The 16,298-nt window shown below is 47.3% G+C and overlaps 1 long non-coding RNA gene and 2 other non-coding genes across 3 annotated transcripts; 1 reads left to right on the top strand and 2 right to left on the bottom strand.

The window, feature by feature from the left end:
- Window positions 1-1,762: 1,762 nt before the first annotated feature.
- Window positions 1,763-1,834, top strand: TRNAQ-CUG (transfer RNA glutamine (anticodon CUG)). The gene has a single exon. It is a non-coding gene; the product is annotated as a tRNA-Gln (tRNA).
- A 7,413-nt stretch (window positions 1,835-9,247) lies between these two features.
- Window positions 9,248-9,906, bottom strand: LOC138429573 (uncharacterized). Its single transcript, XR_011252842.1, has 2 exons — window positions 9,854-9,906; window positions 9,248-9,405 (listed from the first exon to the last, which is right to left on the bottom strand). It is a non-coding gene; the product is annotated as an uncharacterized lncRNA (long non-coding RNA).
- On the bottom strand, window positions 9,572-9,735 carry LOC138431712 (U1 spliceosomal RNA). Its single transcript, XR_011253856.1, has one exon. It is a non-coding gene; the product is annotated as a U1 spliceosomal RNA (small nuclear RNA).
- Window positions 9,907-16,298: the final 6,392 nt, after the last annotated feature.

Here is a 16,298-nt window from a genome sequence, read left to right on the forward strand (position 1 = left end):
TAAAATCTGGCGATGGTAGAGCTAAGAAGACTGGTGATATCGGGCTGTCTTCAGCTTTTGGCTCTTTCCTCCCACATTTTGAAAAGTCCCTCCAACCCGATGGTTCCCCAGGACACACGCACAGACAGCCGAGCTAATGGCCGCAGGGCTCTAAGCAGCGCCAACGTGGTGGTAACGAGAAAACCCAGGGATTTCTTTTCTTCCTGTATCAGTCAGAGTCCATTTCAGGTCCTTGTACCCATAAACCTTGACCCTTCTTCAAGTTCTCCTGGTGAAGCCCTTTGTGCTGTTCTTTACCACTCAACATCTTGAGTTTCCAAGAAGTTTCATCCTCTCACCCTGGAGCTGTGAACTTCCTCCTCATAACAAGAGCCTCCCACCTCCCCTTTGCCTCCTTCCTCCTTGAGTCAATCTCTGTCCAGTCTCTGGGGACAAAATACATCTCCAGGCAACACTGGGCTTCTTTCTGACTCTTTTTTGGCCGGCTAAAAACAGGTGCTATCTTTTTCTGTTCTGTGTATCGGATTAGGGAAGAAACAGTTTTAGGATACTATGCAGAAGTAAAGATGATTACTCTGAGCCATGATAGGATTTATATCTATTCTACATGTAAATATTTAGTCTGGTGGTATTTTGTGTTTGTAAATACTGTCTATACTTAAGACAACTCGGATGTGCATCCTCTATGATTCAGCAATCAGTGCTCTTGGGTGCCTTGATATTTGTACGCCTTTTTTTAAACTGCAATTTCTGGGTTTGATATGTTAAGAAATGGGGGAGAAACTGACTTGACCGACCTGACCAAAGAGTCTGTGACTGCCTAAGTGTCAGAGCCCTGTCTCGTGTCCTCCACCACATGCGGTTGATCTTCAGTCACCCCAGGTGAGTATGGGGCTTTCCTGGTGGGCCAGCAGGTAAAAAGAATCTGCCTGCAACACAGCAGACCCGGGTTAAATCTCTGATTTCGGAAGATCCCCTGGAGAAGGGAATGGCCACCCACTCCAGTATTCTTGCCCGGAGAATCTCTTGGACAGTGGAGCCTGGCGGGCTACAGTCTGTGGGGTCGCAAAGAGTTGGACACGACTGAGCGACATTGACTTCACTTTTAGGTGAGTATAGCTGGTTTGTCTGACTGTTCTATGTAAATAGTTATTCTTACTTACATGGTAACTCTAACAAATAGACACTTGTTGTGAGAACAACTTACCCCTCTCCAAATCAGAAATATATGAAGAAGAAGAGTCCTCCTGCCTCCATTCCCACTCCGCCGGTGACACACTTTGTATGTTACACGTAACAGGTGGTGGCCGCTTAGGAGTGTAATCAGCGCTGTGAGAAAACTAAGGGCCCAGGAAACCCCGCCTCCTGCCCTGACAACCATCTGCCCCCTCTGGGCTATGGGAAAAGGGTGAAGGCAAAGAAAAGGAAAATAACACTCTTATTTGCAGAAATTTTACCTCAGGGTGGGACACTCTGGTTAACCTAGGCAGACTCTGCGGTTGGTGATGGAGAGCTAAGGGGGTCCTCCCTGGAACAAAACCCAAAGTGGATTTCACCTCATTTTCTGAGGTGAGAGTGAGCTGAGTCGATCAAAGGAGAGGAGCAGAGAGAAAGCGAGAGGGATGAGCACCCACGGGAGTCAACCGTATTGGAGTCTCCTCAGGGCCTTAGAAGAACTGCCCTGAGCTTAGGGGTGGGACGTATGGAGGCTAAAGAAGCGTATCCCGTTCTCTGGCGATGGAAGCCAGGTGGCTCCTGAGGGGGTTCCATGGTGTAATGGTGAGCACTCTGGACTCTGAATCCAGCGATCCGAGTTCAAATCTCGGTGGGACCTTTCTGCCTAGTTAGAAGAAGGACACTTTTTACGCCCCTAATAGGACCCGCCGGAGGTCTCCCGCGACCCTCAGCGGCGTGGTTCACACGGACACGGCGGACAGGTGTGGGACCGACCTGGGGCGTCCGCGCTGGACCCGGGCGGCTCTGCCCATCTCTGCCCTTCAAGCCCCGGCCAGGGGCGCAGCGGCCCAGCCAGTGCCGCCCCCTCGTCGGGTCCCCTGGGCCTCTGGAGTGAAAGGCAGAGGCTGAGCCCTCGGAGTCCTGCCCCGCGAGGGGGCTTCGCACCGCACGCCTTGTCCCTGTGAGTAAATGGTGCCGGGGAGGGCCTGCGATGTCGCTGACCAGCCAGGATGGCAGCTTTCCGGTCCAGGGTTCCAGACCTGAATGGGCAGAAGCGTGTTTTAGTCAGGTTCTCTATTATTCTGAATTGTTATTGACCCTATCCCAGTTTATTTTGATTTTATTCAGAGTTTCTCGCTCCTAAGTCCCCGCTGGGCACGCAAAGCCGCTGTTCCGCCAAGATTTGAACCTTGACTCCTGGAAATCTCCTCCTTTGGTCCCAAGCTCAGCCCGAAAGAGGAGCGCGCGTCGCGGATTCCGGCGTCCGAGGAGACCCCAGGTCCCTGACCCACGGCCGCCCGGCCAGGCTGCTCGGGGGCCGAAGGGGAGACGAGCCGCTCGGAGTCCGCACCCCCGGCCGGGCCCGCTTCGTCCTGCCGGGACTCTCCTCCACCGAGAAGACACCCCGCTTGTGTCCTCTACTGCTCGGGAGAAAAACACGGATGAGGCCCGTGATGGCCCTGAATAGCTAGTTTAGGTGCTCCCTTCGCCGTTCTAAGGAGCGTCTCTCCGACGCTTGTAATTTGGGACTTTCAGCGGTTACAAAGGACTCAATGACGCAGCTGTCTTTGGAGGATGGAAAAAGAAAGGGGTGCGCGCGTGCTCTGTGCTCAGTCGTGTCCGACTCTTTGCAACCCCATGGACTGTAGCCCGCCAGGCTCCCCTGTCCATGGGATTCTCCAGGCAAGAATACTGGAGTGGGTTGCCATTTCCTCCTCCAAAGAAAGGTGTGAGGCCGGCGAAAAGATCGCCGGAAGGTCAAGAGCAGGAGAGAACAGAGGATGAACCCGAAGGGAGACAGGGACTGGCAGGGAGAGAAGCGAGCGGGTACCCTGGCGGGGCGGTCCCTGGGTTGGGGCGACTCACAGCGCCTGACGCTGGAGCAGCTGCCACCCTTTCCTGAAGTGTCCGGGAACCCAGTTCACCCCAGATCGCAAAGCTGCTGGCCTGGCAATTGTTCTGGCAAAGTTCCGTTTGCGGTTCCGTGCGGAGTCGTGAGGTGGGCTGTGTGGGCCTGCAAGTGAGTGGAAGTCCTGGCGGCTGCCTTGGAGATGACTGGCAGGCAGGGAACCACACACACCCCACTTTCCCCTTTTCAGGCCGGTCTGCAGCATCTGGGGTGGGAACCTGGAAAATCGGAGCATCAATATTTATTTAGAGATAAGGAGATAAACAGCCAGTCGGTTTCCTGATCTTAAAGCGTTTGTTCTTTGAAGAAAAGAAATGTGGGATGGGATCAGGGTCTGCTTTTTCCCATAACAAATTTGGGGCATATGTACCTGTATATAATATATAAGTACACATTATATGAGTAAAGCTCACTGCTTGTGTTTCCAAATTAAATGTTTGTATAATTATATGTACCACTCATAAAATTCTGGGTCTTGTGTCATGTGTAGGAATGTTTTCCACTGTAAAACCATAAATTTGGGGGCGGCGGGCATTCTCGAAGCAAGCAATCGGCCCATTATTCCCCCTTTGATGGGCTGATCACATGAGCTAGTAGACGGGCAGACGCTCTCAGTCCAGGAGGTCACGGCTTTCGTCTCTCTAGGAAGGTTCATAGTCACTGAGAAGTGTCAGTAACAAATAAAATCACACCCAATCTTTATGCAGTGTTGCTCCCAAAATGCAAGAGCTTACACCCAGTGAAGACATGCAAAGTGCCCAGGCATGGTCTACAAGTTTTAAATGGGTTTACTCACTTAATCCTTTCAAAAGGCTTGCATCATGTCATCATCCTCATTTCACATATGAGGAACCTGAGACATAGAAAGGTTAAGTAACTTGTCAAGTCAGTCAGTGAGTGGGATTTGAAAGCAAGAATTTGAACTGAAGCCTTCCTGGCTCCACAGGATATCCTACCAGTCAAAGAGGAACACAAACCGTAAAAACGCTTGACAAGAAATTAAAGTCCGTATATTTCTTTTGAAAAAACACGCAAGAGGAGTCACGTAACAGGCATTCAGTTCAGTCGCTCAGTCGTGTCCAACTCTTTGCGACCCCATGGGCTGCAGCACCCCAGGCTTCCCTGTCCATCACCAACTCCTGGAGCCTGCTCAAACTCAAGTCCATCCCGTCGGTGATCCAACCATCCAACCATCTCCTCCTCTGCCGTCCTCTTCTCCTCCCGCCTTCAATCTTTCCCAGCGTCAGGGGCTTTTCCAGCGAGTCAGTTCTTCGCATCGGGTGGCCAAAGTATTGGAGCTTCAGCTTCAGCACCAGTCCTTCCAAAGAATATTTGGGGCTGATCTCCTTTACGATTGACTGGTTGGGTCTCCTTGCAGTCCAAGGGACTCTCAAGAGTCTTCTCCAACACCACAGTTCAAAAGCTTCAATTCTTTGGCGCTCTGCTTTCTTGATGGTCCAACTCTCACACCCATAAACGACTACTGGAAAAACCATAGCTTTGACTAGACAAAGCTATTTGTTGGCCACTGCTGAGTGTTCCAAATTTGCCGGCAGGATGAGTGTAGCACTTTCACAGCATCATCTTTTAGGATTTGAAATAGCTCAGCTGGAATTCCATCACCTCCACTAGCTTAGTTCGTAGTGATGCTTCCTAAGGCCCACTTGACTTCAGTGATCACACTGAAGGCTCTAGGTCAGTGATCACACCATCGTGGTTATCTGGGTCATGAAGAACTCTTTTGTATAGTTCTTCTGTGTATTCTTGCCAGAATACAGGACCGTTTCTGTCCTTTATTGTGTCCGTCCTCGCATGAAAGGTTCCCTTGGTACCTCTAATTGTCTTGAAGAGATCTCTAGTCTTTCCTATTCTATTGTTTCTTTCCCTCTATTTGTTTGCATTGTTCACTGAGGAAGGCTTTCTTATCTCTCCTTGCTATTCTTTGGAACTCTGCATTCAGATGGGTATATCTTTCCTTTTCTCCTTTGCCTTTCGCTTCCTTTCTTTTCTCAGCTGTTTGTAAGGCCTCCTCAGACAACCATTTTGCCTTTCTGCATTTCTTTTTCTTGGCGATGGTTTTGATCACTGCCTCCTACGAACCTCCGCCCACACTTCTTCAGGCACTCTGTCTAAATATATGTATGTCAGAAAATAAGCTGTCACCCGTAGTCCCAACCCCCGGAATTAACTACTGTTCTTCTAAGTTTTCGCAAAACATATATATGCTTAGTTTATAAAATTCAAATGCTGCAGAAAATACAAATATGTAAAATTTTGAGACATCTTAAATTCAAAAATAACTTCTGTTAAGGTAGTTACATATTGACAGAGTCATTTCGGTATATCAACAGAGAGGGAAAAAATACATCGTAGCTCAGTTGGTAAAGAATCTGCCTGCAATGCAGGACACCCGGGTTTGATTCCTGGGTCGGGAAGATCCCCTGGAGAAGGAAATGGCAACCCTCTCCAGTATTCTTGCTTGGAGAATCCCATGGACAGAGGAGCCTGGCAGGCTACAGTCCATGGGGTCACAAGAATCGGACACGACTTAGTGACTAAACCACCACCATACTTTTACAAAATAGAGCTCTTATAGATTCTATTTTTATTTTTAAGCATTCAACTTGATAGTGCATAAATTTAATGGAAGAAAAATAAAGAAATTGTTGAACTTTCAATTAAATTGTTTACACGAGAGATGCTTTTCTGAAAGGATTCCCTAAGGCTTATAATAATAATTTAATTAAGACATTAAATTTGGGAATGATTCTTCTCATTACTTTTAAAAATCAAATGTCTTAAGGTATAATTTGAAAATAATACAACGCATCCATTTCAAGTTTGATGGCTTTTGGCAAACGAACGTAGCCATGGAACCACTATCCTGTTCAAGGAAAAAGAATATCTCCGGAACTCCAGACGGTCCTCTGTGCCCCTTTGCAGTCAGTCCCCCTACCGCCGCTCCCTGATGCAGGTCATCAGTGATATCGGGCCTGTCTCTGTGGATCGATTTTTCAGTTCTCGAAATTCACATAAATGGAACCCCAGAGCATGTACTTTTTCCCTCACTCAGCATGATGCGTTTGAGAGTTACCCATACCGTTGCCATGTATCAGGTATTTGTACCACTTTAGCGAGGAGTACTATTCCTTTGAATGAATATGTCACAATCCTATATATCTATTCACCTCATGATGGACATTTGAAATGTTTTCAATTTGGGGACTATTACGAACAAAGCTGCTACAAGCAAGTCCCTTTTGTGGGCTTATGCTTTACAAATTCCATTTACATTTTTTAAATTCTTTAATACGAATTTACTTTGAATGGATGTTACATTCACAAAGACAATTTATTGAAGAGTTACAAGCTCACCTTTGATTGTTTCCTATCAGGACATACGTAATATAAGCCACAGGTGTATTTCTGATTATCCCATTTAATCTACACAACAACTTTATGAAGTACTTTATGACTATTATTTTCACATGACACTTGCAAATTGGCCTAGCAAACGGGGGAGTCGGCCCAAGGTCAAACCGGAAGGCCAGTGGTGGCAACAGGACTGAAAAGGAGGCCCCACCCCGCACCCCCCAGAAGCTGCGTTCCTAACTGCAGACCCACTCCCAGTGTCTTCCTAATAACCTCGGTGTGTCTGCTGACAGGCCTGGAAACCAATATCCAAGCCGGTCTTCCTCACGGTGTTATTTACTGATCAGCTTCTTTGGGTCAGAAACTCCTCCATCAGGGGTCCAGAGCCTTACAGCGTGCACAACCTTGAGGGTGAGGAAATCTGTTAAAAAATCCTAAAACCGGTTTTCTCATCAGTAAGCCACTAAAAATTAACCTTGGTCTTGGTGCAGATAGTTCCTATTTGAGCAAAGCAATCTCCCGCTGTTGGGGAGACAGAGTAGGATGTTCTACTTTCACTTTCAATGACCTAGATCCTCCATCTGCATCCTGTGTGCTTTCCGGTTAGTTTTCTTTGGACCTACCCTTAAGCATCACCCCACTCCCAGGCCCACTGCCAGCACCTCCTCCGATCTCAGAGGCTTCTTGGGGCTGAGCGGATCTACGAGTGCCATCCCCGAGGCAGCCACGAGGGGGAGGACAGCCCTTCCCGCCATGGGCCTGCCTTTTCTGTTTGGCCCAGTGGTTTCTATTTGCCAGGAGGACTTTGTGAATCAGAAGTGAGCACAACACATCCTGAGAAAGGGGTTGTCGAATAGCCCACAAAACGGCCCACAACTCGGCCTGGGGTTTTCTTCTAATCTGTAGCTCAATGTTTTCACACAGGAAGAAAAGGAAAACTACTTTTGACCGAAAGAAAAGAAAAAACAAAACAAAACAAAACAAAACACGTTAGGTACGATTTCTACTGCCATTTAAGGAGAAGGGATGTTAAGGAGGTTTCCTAGTTTGCCAACTACTGAAGCATTGTCAGGTGCACAATCGAGGCTGAAACAGAGGTACTGCTTTCTGACTGGGAAGGTAACAGGAGAAGGCCTAGAGAGAAAAGGCGGTTTATGCCAGCAAATTTGGAAAACTCAGCAGTGGCCACAGGACTGGAAAAGGTCAGTTTTCATTCCAATCCCAAAGAAAGGCAATGCCAAAGAATGCTCAAACTACCGCACAATTGCACTCATCTCACACGCTAGTAAAGTAATGCTCAAAATTCTCCAAGCTAGGCTTCAGTAATACGTGAACCGTGAACTTCCTGATGTTCAAGCTGGTTTTAGAAAAGGCAGAGGAACCAGAGATCAAATTGCCAACATCCGCTGGATCATCGAAAAAGCAAGAGAGTTCCAGAAAAACATCTACTTCTGCTTTATGGACTATGCCAAAGCTTTTGACTGTGTGGATCACAATAAACTGTGGAAAATTCTGAAAGAGATGGGAATACCAGACCACCTAACCTGCCTCTTGAGAAATCTGTATGCAGGCCAGGAAGCAACAGTTAGAACTGGACATGGAACAACAGACTGGTTCCAAATAGGAAAAGGAGTACGTCAAGGCTGTATATTGTCACCCTGCTTGTTGAACTTCTATGCAGAGTACATCATGAGAAACGCCGGACTGGAAGAAACACAAGCTGGAATCAAGATTGCCGGGAGAAATATCAATAACCTCAGATATGCAGATGACACCACCCTTATGGCAGAAAGTGAAGAGGAGCTAAAAAGCCTCTTGATGAAAGTAAAAGAGGAGAGTGAAAAAGCTGGCTTAAAGTTCAACATTCAGAAAACGAAGATCATGACATCCGGTCCCCATCACTCCGTGGGAAATAGATGGAGAAACAGTGGAAACAGTGTCAGACTTTATTTGGGGGGGCTCCAAAATCACTGCAGATGGTGATTGCAGCCATGAAATTAAAAGACGCTTACTCCTTGGAAGAAAAGTTATGACCAACCTAGATAGCATATTCAAAAGCAGAGACATTACTTTGCCCACTAAGGTCCGTCTAGTCAAGGCTACCGTTTTTCCAGTGGTCATGTATGGATGTGAGAGTTGGACTGTGAACAAGGCTGAGCGCTGAAGAATTGATGCTTTTGAACTGCGGTGTTGGAGAAGACTCTTGAGAGTCCCTCGGACTGCAAGGAGATCCAACCGGTCCATTCTGAAGGAGATCAACCCTGGGATTTCTTTGGAAGGAATGATGCTAAAGCTGAAGCTCCAGTACTTTGGCCACCTCATGCGAAGAGCTGACTCATTGGAAAAGACTCTGATGCTGGGAGGGATTGGGGGCAGGAGGAGAAGGGGACGACCGAGGATGAGATGGCTGGATGGCATCACGGACTCGATGGACGCGAGTCTGAGTGAACTCCGGGAGTTGGTGATGGACAGGGAGGCCTGGCAGCTGCGATTCATGGGGTCGCAAAGAGTCGGACACGACTGAGCGACTGAGCTGACTGAAGAGAGAACTGGATCCAGAAATGCGAAGAGGCCTGCCTGGGGTGGGAAGGGGTGAGTGGGAGGATAGTATCTAAGCAGTATCTCCAGCGATGACTAAGGCGTGTAATAAGCAAGGCAGCTGACCGCGCAAGAAATGAAGCCTCTGACAGCAAGACACTGGTAGGAAAATGGCTAGTGGCAACCTCTGACAAGACAGGCCGACGACGACGAGAAGTCCGTCACGGGGCGCCTTCTGCCTTCTCAGCCGACTTGGTGTGTCTGGCCCAGGAAAGGGCCTCTCTGGTTGAACCGGATCCTGCGCCCCAGGCAAGGCCTTCTCTCTCGCACAAAGTTTCCACGAAGAGCTCGAGACAGCGTTCATGAGCGAGTCTGCCACGAAATCGGTAAGGAAACGTTCCGTGACTTTCCTAGAGAGACAACAGCACCCCCAGAACCAATGGCTGCAGTTTACTGGAAGTCGAGCCCACCAACAGACCCACGGCATTTCCCTCCACGCTGTTTCGGGTGGTCACGTACAGCAACACTCCCGCAGCTTATACCACCGCCGACTTTTCTGCCTTTCTACAGAGAAACCAGGGGAAAGCGCGAACGCAGTCCCCCACTACCACAAATTATGCAGTCGAGTTTCCCACATTTGGGGAAATCGCAGGGGTCAGCACATCCGGAGTGCAATGGATAAGCCTCGCCCTGGGAAAACCACCTTCGTGATCATGGTATCTCCCCTGCCAGGTAAGTATGAGTTCCTTGCCTGCCGCCCCACCACAACCTCATACGCCCTGCACTGTACACACACGCTCACTTTCCTCCCCGCATCCCCGAGCCTTCTTGGACCTTCCACACAAAGGATCCACGCACTTTCAAGCAAAAACTCCTCAGTTCTCTCCCACGCCACGGGAGACCATGTCGTGTTTAAGTGCCAGATGACGGACCAGCAGCCCCTGCGCTCGGATATCTACATACGACACGCCCCGTCCGTGACGTCACGGGAACCCGCGCTGCCCTCCAGCCCACGCCCCGCCCTAGTCCCCGCCTCCCTCCTCCCACGCCGTCCGGCCCAGCCAACCCGGCGGAGGGCGCCCTCTGGGGGACGTGACGTCCGCCTCCCGCTCCTGGGCGCGCGCGGCTGCCTGCCTCTTTTGTCCTGCCCAGTCCCGGTCTGGCGATCGGCTGAAGCCTGTGCACCTTTTTTCAAATAACAGCGTTCAATGGGGAGAACGGAACATTTAGCAGTCCAGGGGAAACCGGTTCCTTTCAAATCCAGTTGTCTTTGTGATGTAGTATTGTGTGTATGTCTAGTAAAACGCACTAAGCGTCGCGACTGGCCGTGAACTTCTGTTCTTCAGAATTCAATGTCACTGACTGAGAATTTCACTTATGTTTGGTTCAAACATTTTTTATTAGTATTCCTAAATGCCTTAGTTTATTCAGTAATCGATGTCTCAGTATCTTATTTTCTTTTTTGAAACTACCTAATTAACTTCCATCAGTTAAGTCTCAGCACAACTCTAGGACTTTACCAAATATCTGGAAAGATCATTTGAAGCAGACATCTCTAAACCATAATTTTTTTTAAGAGCTTACCCAAAGCTCTTATCTCTTTTACATTTACTTTAAGCTTTCATCATATCAAGTTATTTTCCTCGCAAAAGATATAACAGGGTCTTATTTATTAAACCTAGGTACAATAAAGTTCAAAATTGGGAAAGGAGTATGTCAAGGCTGTAAAATATTGCCTCCCTGCGTATTTAACTTATATGCAGAGTACATCATGCAAAGTGCCAGGCTGGATGCCTCCCAAGATGGAGTCAAGATTGCCCAGAGAAACATCAACAACCTCAGATATGCAGATGATACCACTCTGATGGCAGAAAGCAAAGAGGAACTAAAGAGCCTCTTGATGAAAGGGAAAGAGGAGAGCGAAAAAGTTGGCTTAAAGCTCAACATTCCCAAAACTAAGATCGTGGCATCTGGTCCCATCACTTCATGGCAAATAGATGGGGAAAAAGTGGAAACCATGGCAGATTTTATTTTCCTGTGCTCCGAAATCACTGCGGACGGTGACTGAGAGCCAGAAGAATCGACGGTTTCGATTTGTGGGTGCTGGGTAAGACTCTTGAGAGTCCTTGGGACAGCAAGGAAATCCAACCAGTCAATCCTAAAGGAAATCAACTCTGAGATTAACCAAACTATGCAGATGACAACACCCTTATGGCAGAAAGCGAAGAAGCGCTGAAGAGCCGCTTGATGAAAGTGAAAGAGGAGGGTGAAAAAGTTGGCTTAAAACTCAACATTCAGAAAACTAAGATCATGGCATCTGGCCCCATCCCGTCATGGGAAATAGATGGGGAAACAGTGACAGACTATTTTTTTTTGGGGGGGGGGGGTCCAAAATCCCTGCAGATGGTGACTGCAGCCATGACTTTAAAAGATGCTTAGTCCTTGGAAGGAAAGTTATGACCAACCTAGATAGCATATTGAAAAGCAGAGATATTACTTTGCCAACAAAGGTCTGACTAGTCAAGGCTATGGTTTTTCCAGTGGTCATGTATGGATGTGAGAGTTGGACCATCAAGAAAGCTGAGCGCCAAAGAAACGATGCTTTTGAACTGTGGTGTTGGAGGAGACTCTTGAGAGTCCCTTGGACTGCAAGGAGATCCAACCAGTCCATCCTGAAGGAGACCAGCCCTGGGTGTTCTTTGGAAGGACTGACGCTGAGGCTGAAACTCCAATACGTTGGCCACCTCGTGTGAAGTGTTGACTCACTGGAAAAGACCCTGATGCTGGGAGGGATTAGGGGCAGGAGGAGAAGAGGACGACAGAGGATGAGATGGCTGGATGGCATCTCTGACTCAATGCACGTGAACTCTGGGAGTTGGTGATGGACAGGGAGGCCTGGCATGCTGTGATTCATGGGGTGGAAGAGAGTCGGACACGACTGAACGACTGAACTGAACTGAACTGAACTGAATATTTGTTCACATTGCTCAGAGGACAAGTATTCCACATATTTTAATTCTTTTGGATCCATGGGACGGTCACCAAACCCAACTTATTGTTCCTTTTGTTCCCAACAGATGGGGCAGGGACGATAGGTTGAACTTTTTCTGGTGTCATCCAACATATTCATCCCATATGTGGTAAAATTGTTCAAATTACCTGATGGGTTGGCCCTTCTTACTGGCCATTGAGTTCTCATTCTTTTTATTTTTTTATCTAAAAGGTATAGGCTTTGGTTACTTTTGTAAGGCTTGCATTTACCTCAGATGTTATCCCATGCCCTTGATCAATTTGGTTAAAATCCAGGCTACACCAAGTAAGAAGCAACAGGTTGTGTGTTACCAAGGAAGCAAACGACTCTTTTTGCTGTGTCAAAAATGAGCAAAGGGAGCTAAAGTCCCTTCTGCCTAGGGGAGACACCCACCAAGGAAGTCCGTCCATTACTGATAAAGGCATGGCCCCAGAAACCTAAGTAGAAGTATTATGGAAGTTTGTATATAAGTGGGCCCGGGACAGGAACACATTATCCTGATTTTGCAGTCCAGGTAAGGTCATCATGCCAATCAGGAACAGCAGAATTATTCACAGCAGCTCCACCCTGACTCTGTGGTTGCTCATGGAAAACGAAACGGGTCTTCAGTGGTTCCTTCGGGTCAGGAAGGAGGGTCCCTTTTCCTCTGCTGCTGTCTTGAGCCGGGTGTGGTGAATCTAGGGAGTAATACCCGCAACCTGAACTGCTATTGCATAGCACAATAGTGTATGGCCCTTTCCAGGTGGGGGATAATGTCTGCCGTTTCCCATCCTTTACCCATACTAAGTCTCCTGGTGAGTATGGATGTACAGTAGTACCTAAGGAAAAAGGAATTCTTTCTTTTTGAACATAAGGGGTGATGTCATGGATTACCTTCCCCAACTGTTCCAGTTGCCCCAATGTCAGGAAGCATTTAACAGGAGGCTTCCTGTGTGCCGTTTTGGATCTGTCAGGAATTCTCTGTTCCTTATTAGTTCCTGAATATTCAGGAATTAAGAGGAGAGGCAAGCCTCTCCCAGATCTGAGGAATCCAGGCATTTCCTTCATTAGTTTTTCTATAGGGTGATAAGTACCCTCTTCCTTCCTATGAACCATATGGTAAAAGTGATTATTTACAACCCTCTCTCTTTCATTTGGATAACCTCATCTTTTCTTGATAACGTGTAAATTTTGATTTTATCTCTGCTGAAAATAGCAATCCTGTAAGACAGTATAAATACCTACACAATGTTGAATAAAACAACTTTGCTCCATCAGAGCTCTGGTCCCCGTGTCTTTCTTTCTCTCTCTCTCCCTCGCTCTTTTTTTCAGGCTGATCCCCTGGAGCGCAGAGGCTCTCTGAGTTCACTTTCCTGCTTCTAAGACCCTCTCGAGAAGGCACTCTGCACCTTCACCCAATCGAGAGGGCACCTGAGGCCTCCGTGAACAGAGCAAGCTCCGTGCCAGGGACTTTATTGGCTTTCTGCGTAAACCAAGGAATATCAGCCTCTTTCTCTCACCTTTACTTTCTTATCGGTTGACTTCGGACCATTAGGTTCTGGTCCATTAAAGGACCTCAACACCGTAACACCTCCATCCCTCCTCTTTGTAATGAATTTCCCTTTGCTTCTCGAATAAGTGGGGGGGGGGCCCTCCCGAACATTATCTCATAAGGGGAATACCTGTGCAACCGGGGCGGCAGGGGTGGGGGCGGGTGTCATGCTGATGCTCTTTAACATTAATGGCAACAAGTCCATCCAGGGGGGTGCCAGTTTCTTGCACCCATTTTGCCAAAGTCACCTTGATGGTCCAGTTCATTCTCTCAACCATTCTTGAGCTTTGTAGCCTTTATGCTGTATATAGTTTCCATTTAATATTTACTGCTTTGCAGACCAGTTGGAGTAATTCAGCCACAAATGCAGGCTCATTATCTGATTCTATACTCAGAGGAAATCCAAACCTAGAAATAATGCCTCTCAGTAAGAATCAGGCCACTTCGTTTGCTTTTTCAGTCTTGGTGGAGTAAGCTTCTACCCATCCCGTAAAAGTACATACCATCATCAGCAAATATCTGCATCCTCAGCATGGATTTACCTCAGTGAAGTCTACTTCTAGATGTTTAAATTAAACCCTTTAATTATAGGGTCCCCTATAATTGTATTCTGGGAGGCGCGGGACTCCTTGGGAGACGGGTTATTCTTGGCACATTGGTAGCTTGCATCTGCACACAAAGCTATTGGAGTTTGCCTTTGGTCATGGAAATATTAAGCCATCCTTACAACAAGCCCCAGTAAATTTCCCTTATTTACATGCAGGATGCGCAAGGTCTGTGAGATTAAAATAAAAGCTCTAACTAACTTCACGAAACAGGCCCTTCTGGACAAAGCAAAGGCAATCCAAGCTTTACATGAAGAACGAATACAAATGAGAAAGGCAGTGATTCAAAATCGGATGGCTTTAGACGTACTTACAGCCGCCCAAGGAGGGACACGTGCTATAATTAAAACTGAATGTTGTTCCATATATCCCTGATTTATCTGACAATATATCAGCCATTCTAGACGACATGAAAAACCAGGTAAAAGCTACATCTAATGATAATCTTTCTTTTTAGACATCGGTAATTTCTTGAATCAAAGTTGATTGGTGGAGAATCTTTTTGTAATTATTTTGTTAATCATTGTATTATTAATTTGGGGGTCTTGTATTCTCCAGTGTATAATTCGATGTGTAACCTCCAGACTGACAGTCCTGCCGAAGTCACATAGTCCCCGTGTGCAATACTTACCCATGATTGATGCCCACCATTAAAGATAAGATGAGCATCAAAAGGGAGGAATGTTTGGGCCAGTGTGAGGAAAGCAGGAGAGACTTACTTCATCTTGAAGCCTGTTATCCATCTTAAAGACTGGATGTGAACTGTGCCTGAACCCTGCCCGAAAGAGTGAGGAAACCGTTGCTAGTGAAAACCAGGTCTCCTGGAGACTTCCCTCCCTACAGATGACAAACGGAGACTGTAGTTGAGGTCAGGCTGCCCCTGTTCGATTAACCATGGAGATATCCACCCCCCTCGATGTATAACCATTGTTCCCCCCGTTTAACCTTGTTTGTTCTTCTAACACCTACTTGTTGTAAAACTCAATCATACACAACAAAGAGGTGGCTAACATGTAACCAGTCATGTAGTGGGGGGTATAAAACTGGGCTTCTCAGAAACATCAGGGTCCTTGCTGGGAACCAATTGCCCTTGGACCCACTGGCGTAGTAAACTGTACTACAATGTCTTGAGTGTCCCCTGAGGTGTGTTTTGCGACTCCGGATTCCACAACAGTGTTAAACAAGGACTAAAAAGGAGAACAACAATAGCCGTTAAAGGGCCTAGATATGGAAGGAACCAGGTTAACTTTGGAAGGGCTTCCTTAACTGTTGACCTGACAGGGGAGCAGAGGTTGCCCCTGCAAAGAAGCCATTATAATTGAGCCTATATTTTTGTTAATGTCAGCATTAAAGTTCGTTCTACTTGAGTGTGTATATCTTTGTTGGTTCAGTCACTCAGTGGTGTCCGACTCTTTGCAGGCCAATGGACTTTAGCACACCAGGCCTCCCTGTCCATCACCAACTCCCAGAGTTCACGTGCATTGAGTCAGAGATGCCATCCAGCCATCTCATCCTCTGTCGTCCTCTTCTCCTCCTGCCCCTAATCCCTCCCAGCATCAGGGTCTTTTCCAGTGAGTCAACACTTCACACGAGGTGGCCAACGTATTGGAGTTTCAGCCTCAGCGTCAGTCCTTCCAAAGAACACCCAGGGCTGGTCTCCTTCAGGATGGACTGGTTGGATCTCCTTGCAGTCCAAGGGACTCTCAAGAGTCTCCTCCAACACCACAGTTCAAAAGCATCGTTTCTTTGGCGCTCAGCTTTCTTGATGGTCCAACTCTCACATCCATACATGACCACTGGAAAAACCATAGCCTTGACTAGTCAGACCTTTGTTGGCAAAGTAATATCTCTGCTTTTCAATATGCTATCTAGGTTGGTCATAACTTTCCTTCCAAGGACTAAGCATCTTTTAAAGTCATGGCTGCAGTCACCATCTGCAGGGATTTTGGACCCCCCCCCCCCCAAAAAAAAATAGTCTGTCACTGTTTCCCCATCTATTTCCCATGACGGGATGGGGCCAGATGCCATGATCTTAGTTTTCTGAATGTTGAGTTTTAAGCCAACTTTTTCACCCTCCTCTTTCACTTTCATCAAGCGGCTCTTCAGCGCTTCTTCGCTTTCTGCCATAAGGGTGTT

The sequence above is a fragment of the Ovis canadensis genome, chromosome 1 (genome assembly GCF_042477335.2).
Source record: "Ovis canadensis isolate MfBH-ARS-UI-01 breed Bighorn chromosome 1, ARS-UI_OviCan_v2, whole genome shotgun sequence".
Classification (NCBI taxonomy): domain Eukaryota; kingdom Metazoa; phylum Chordata; class Mammalia; order Artiodactyla; family Bovidae; genus Ovis; species Ovis canadensis.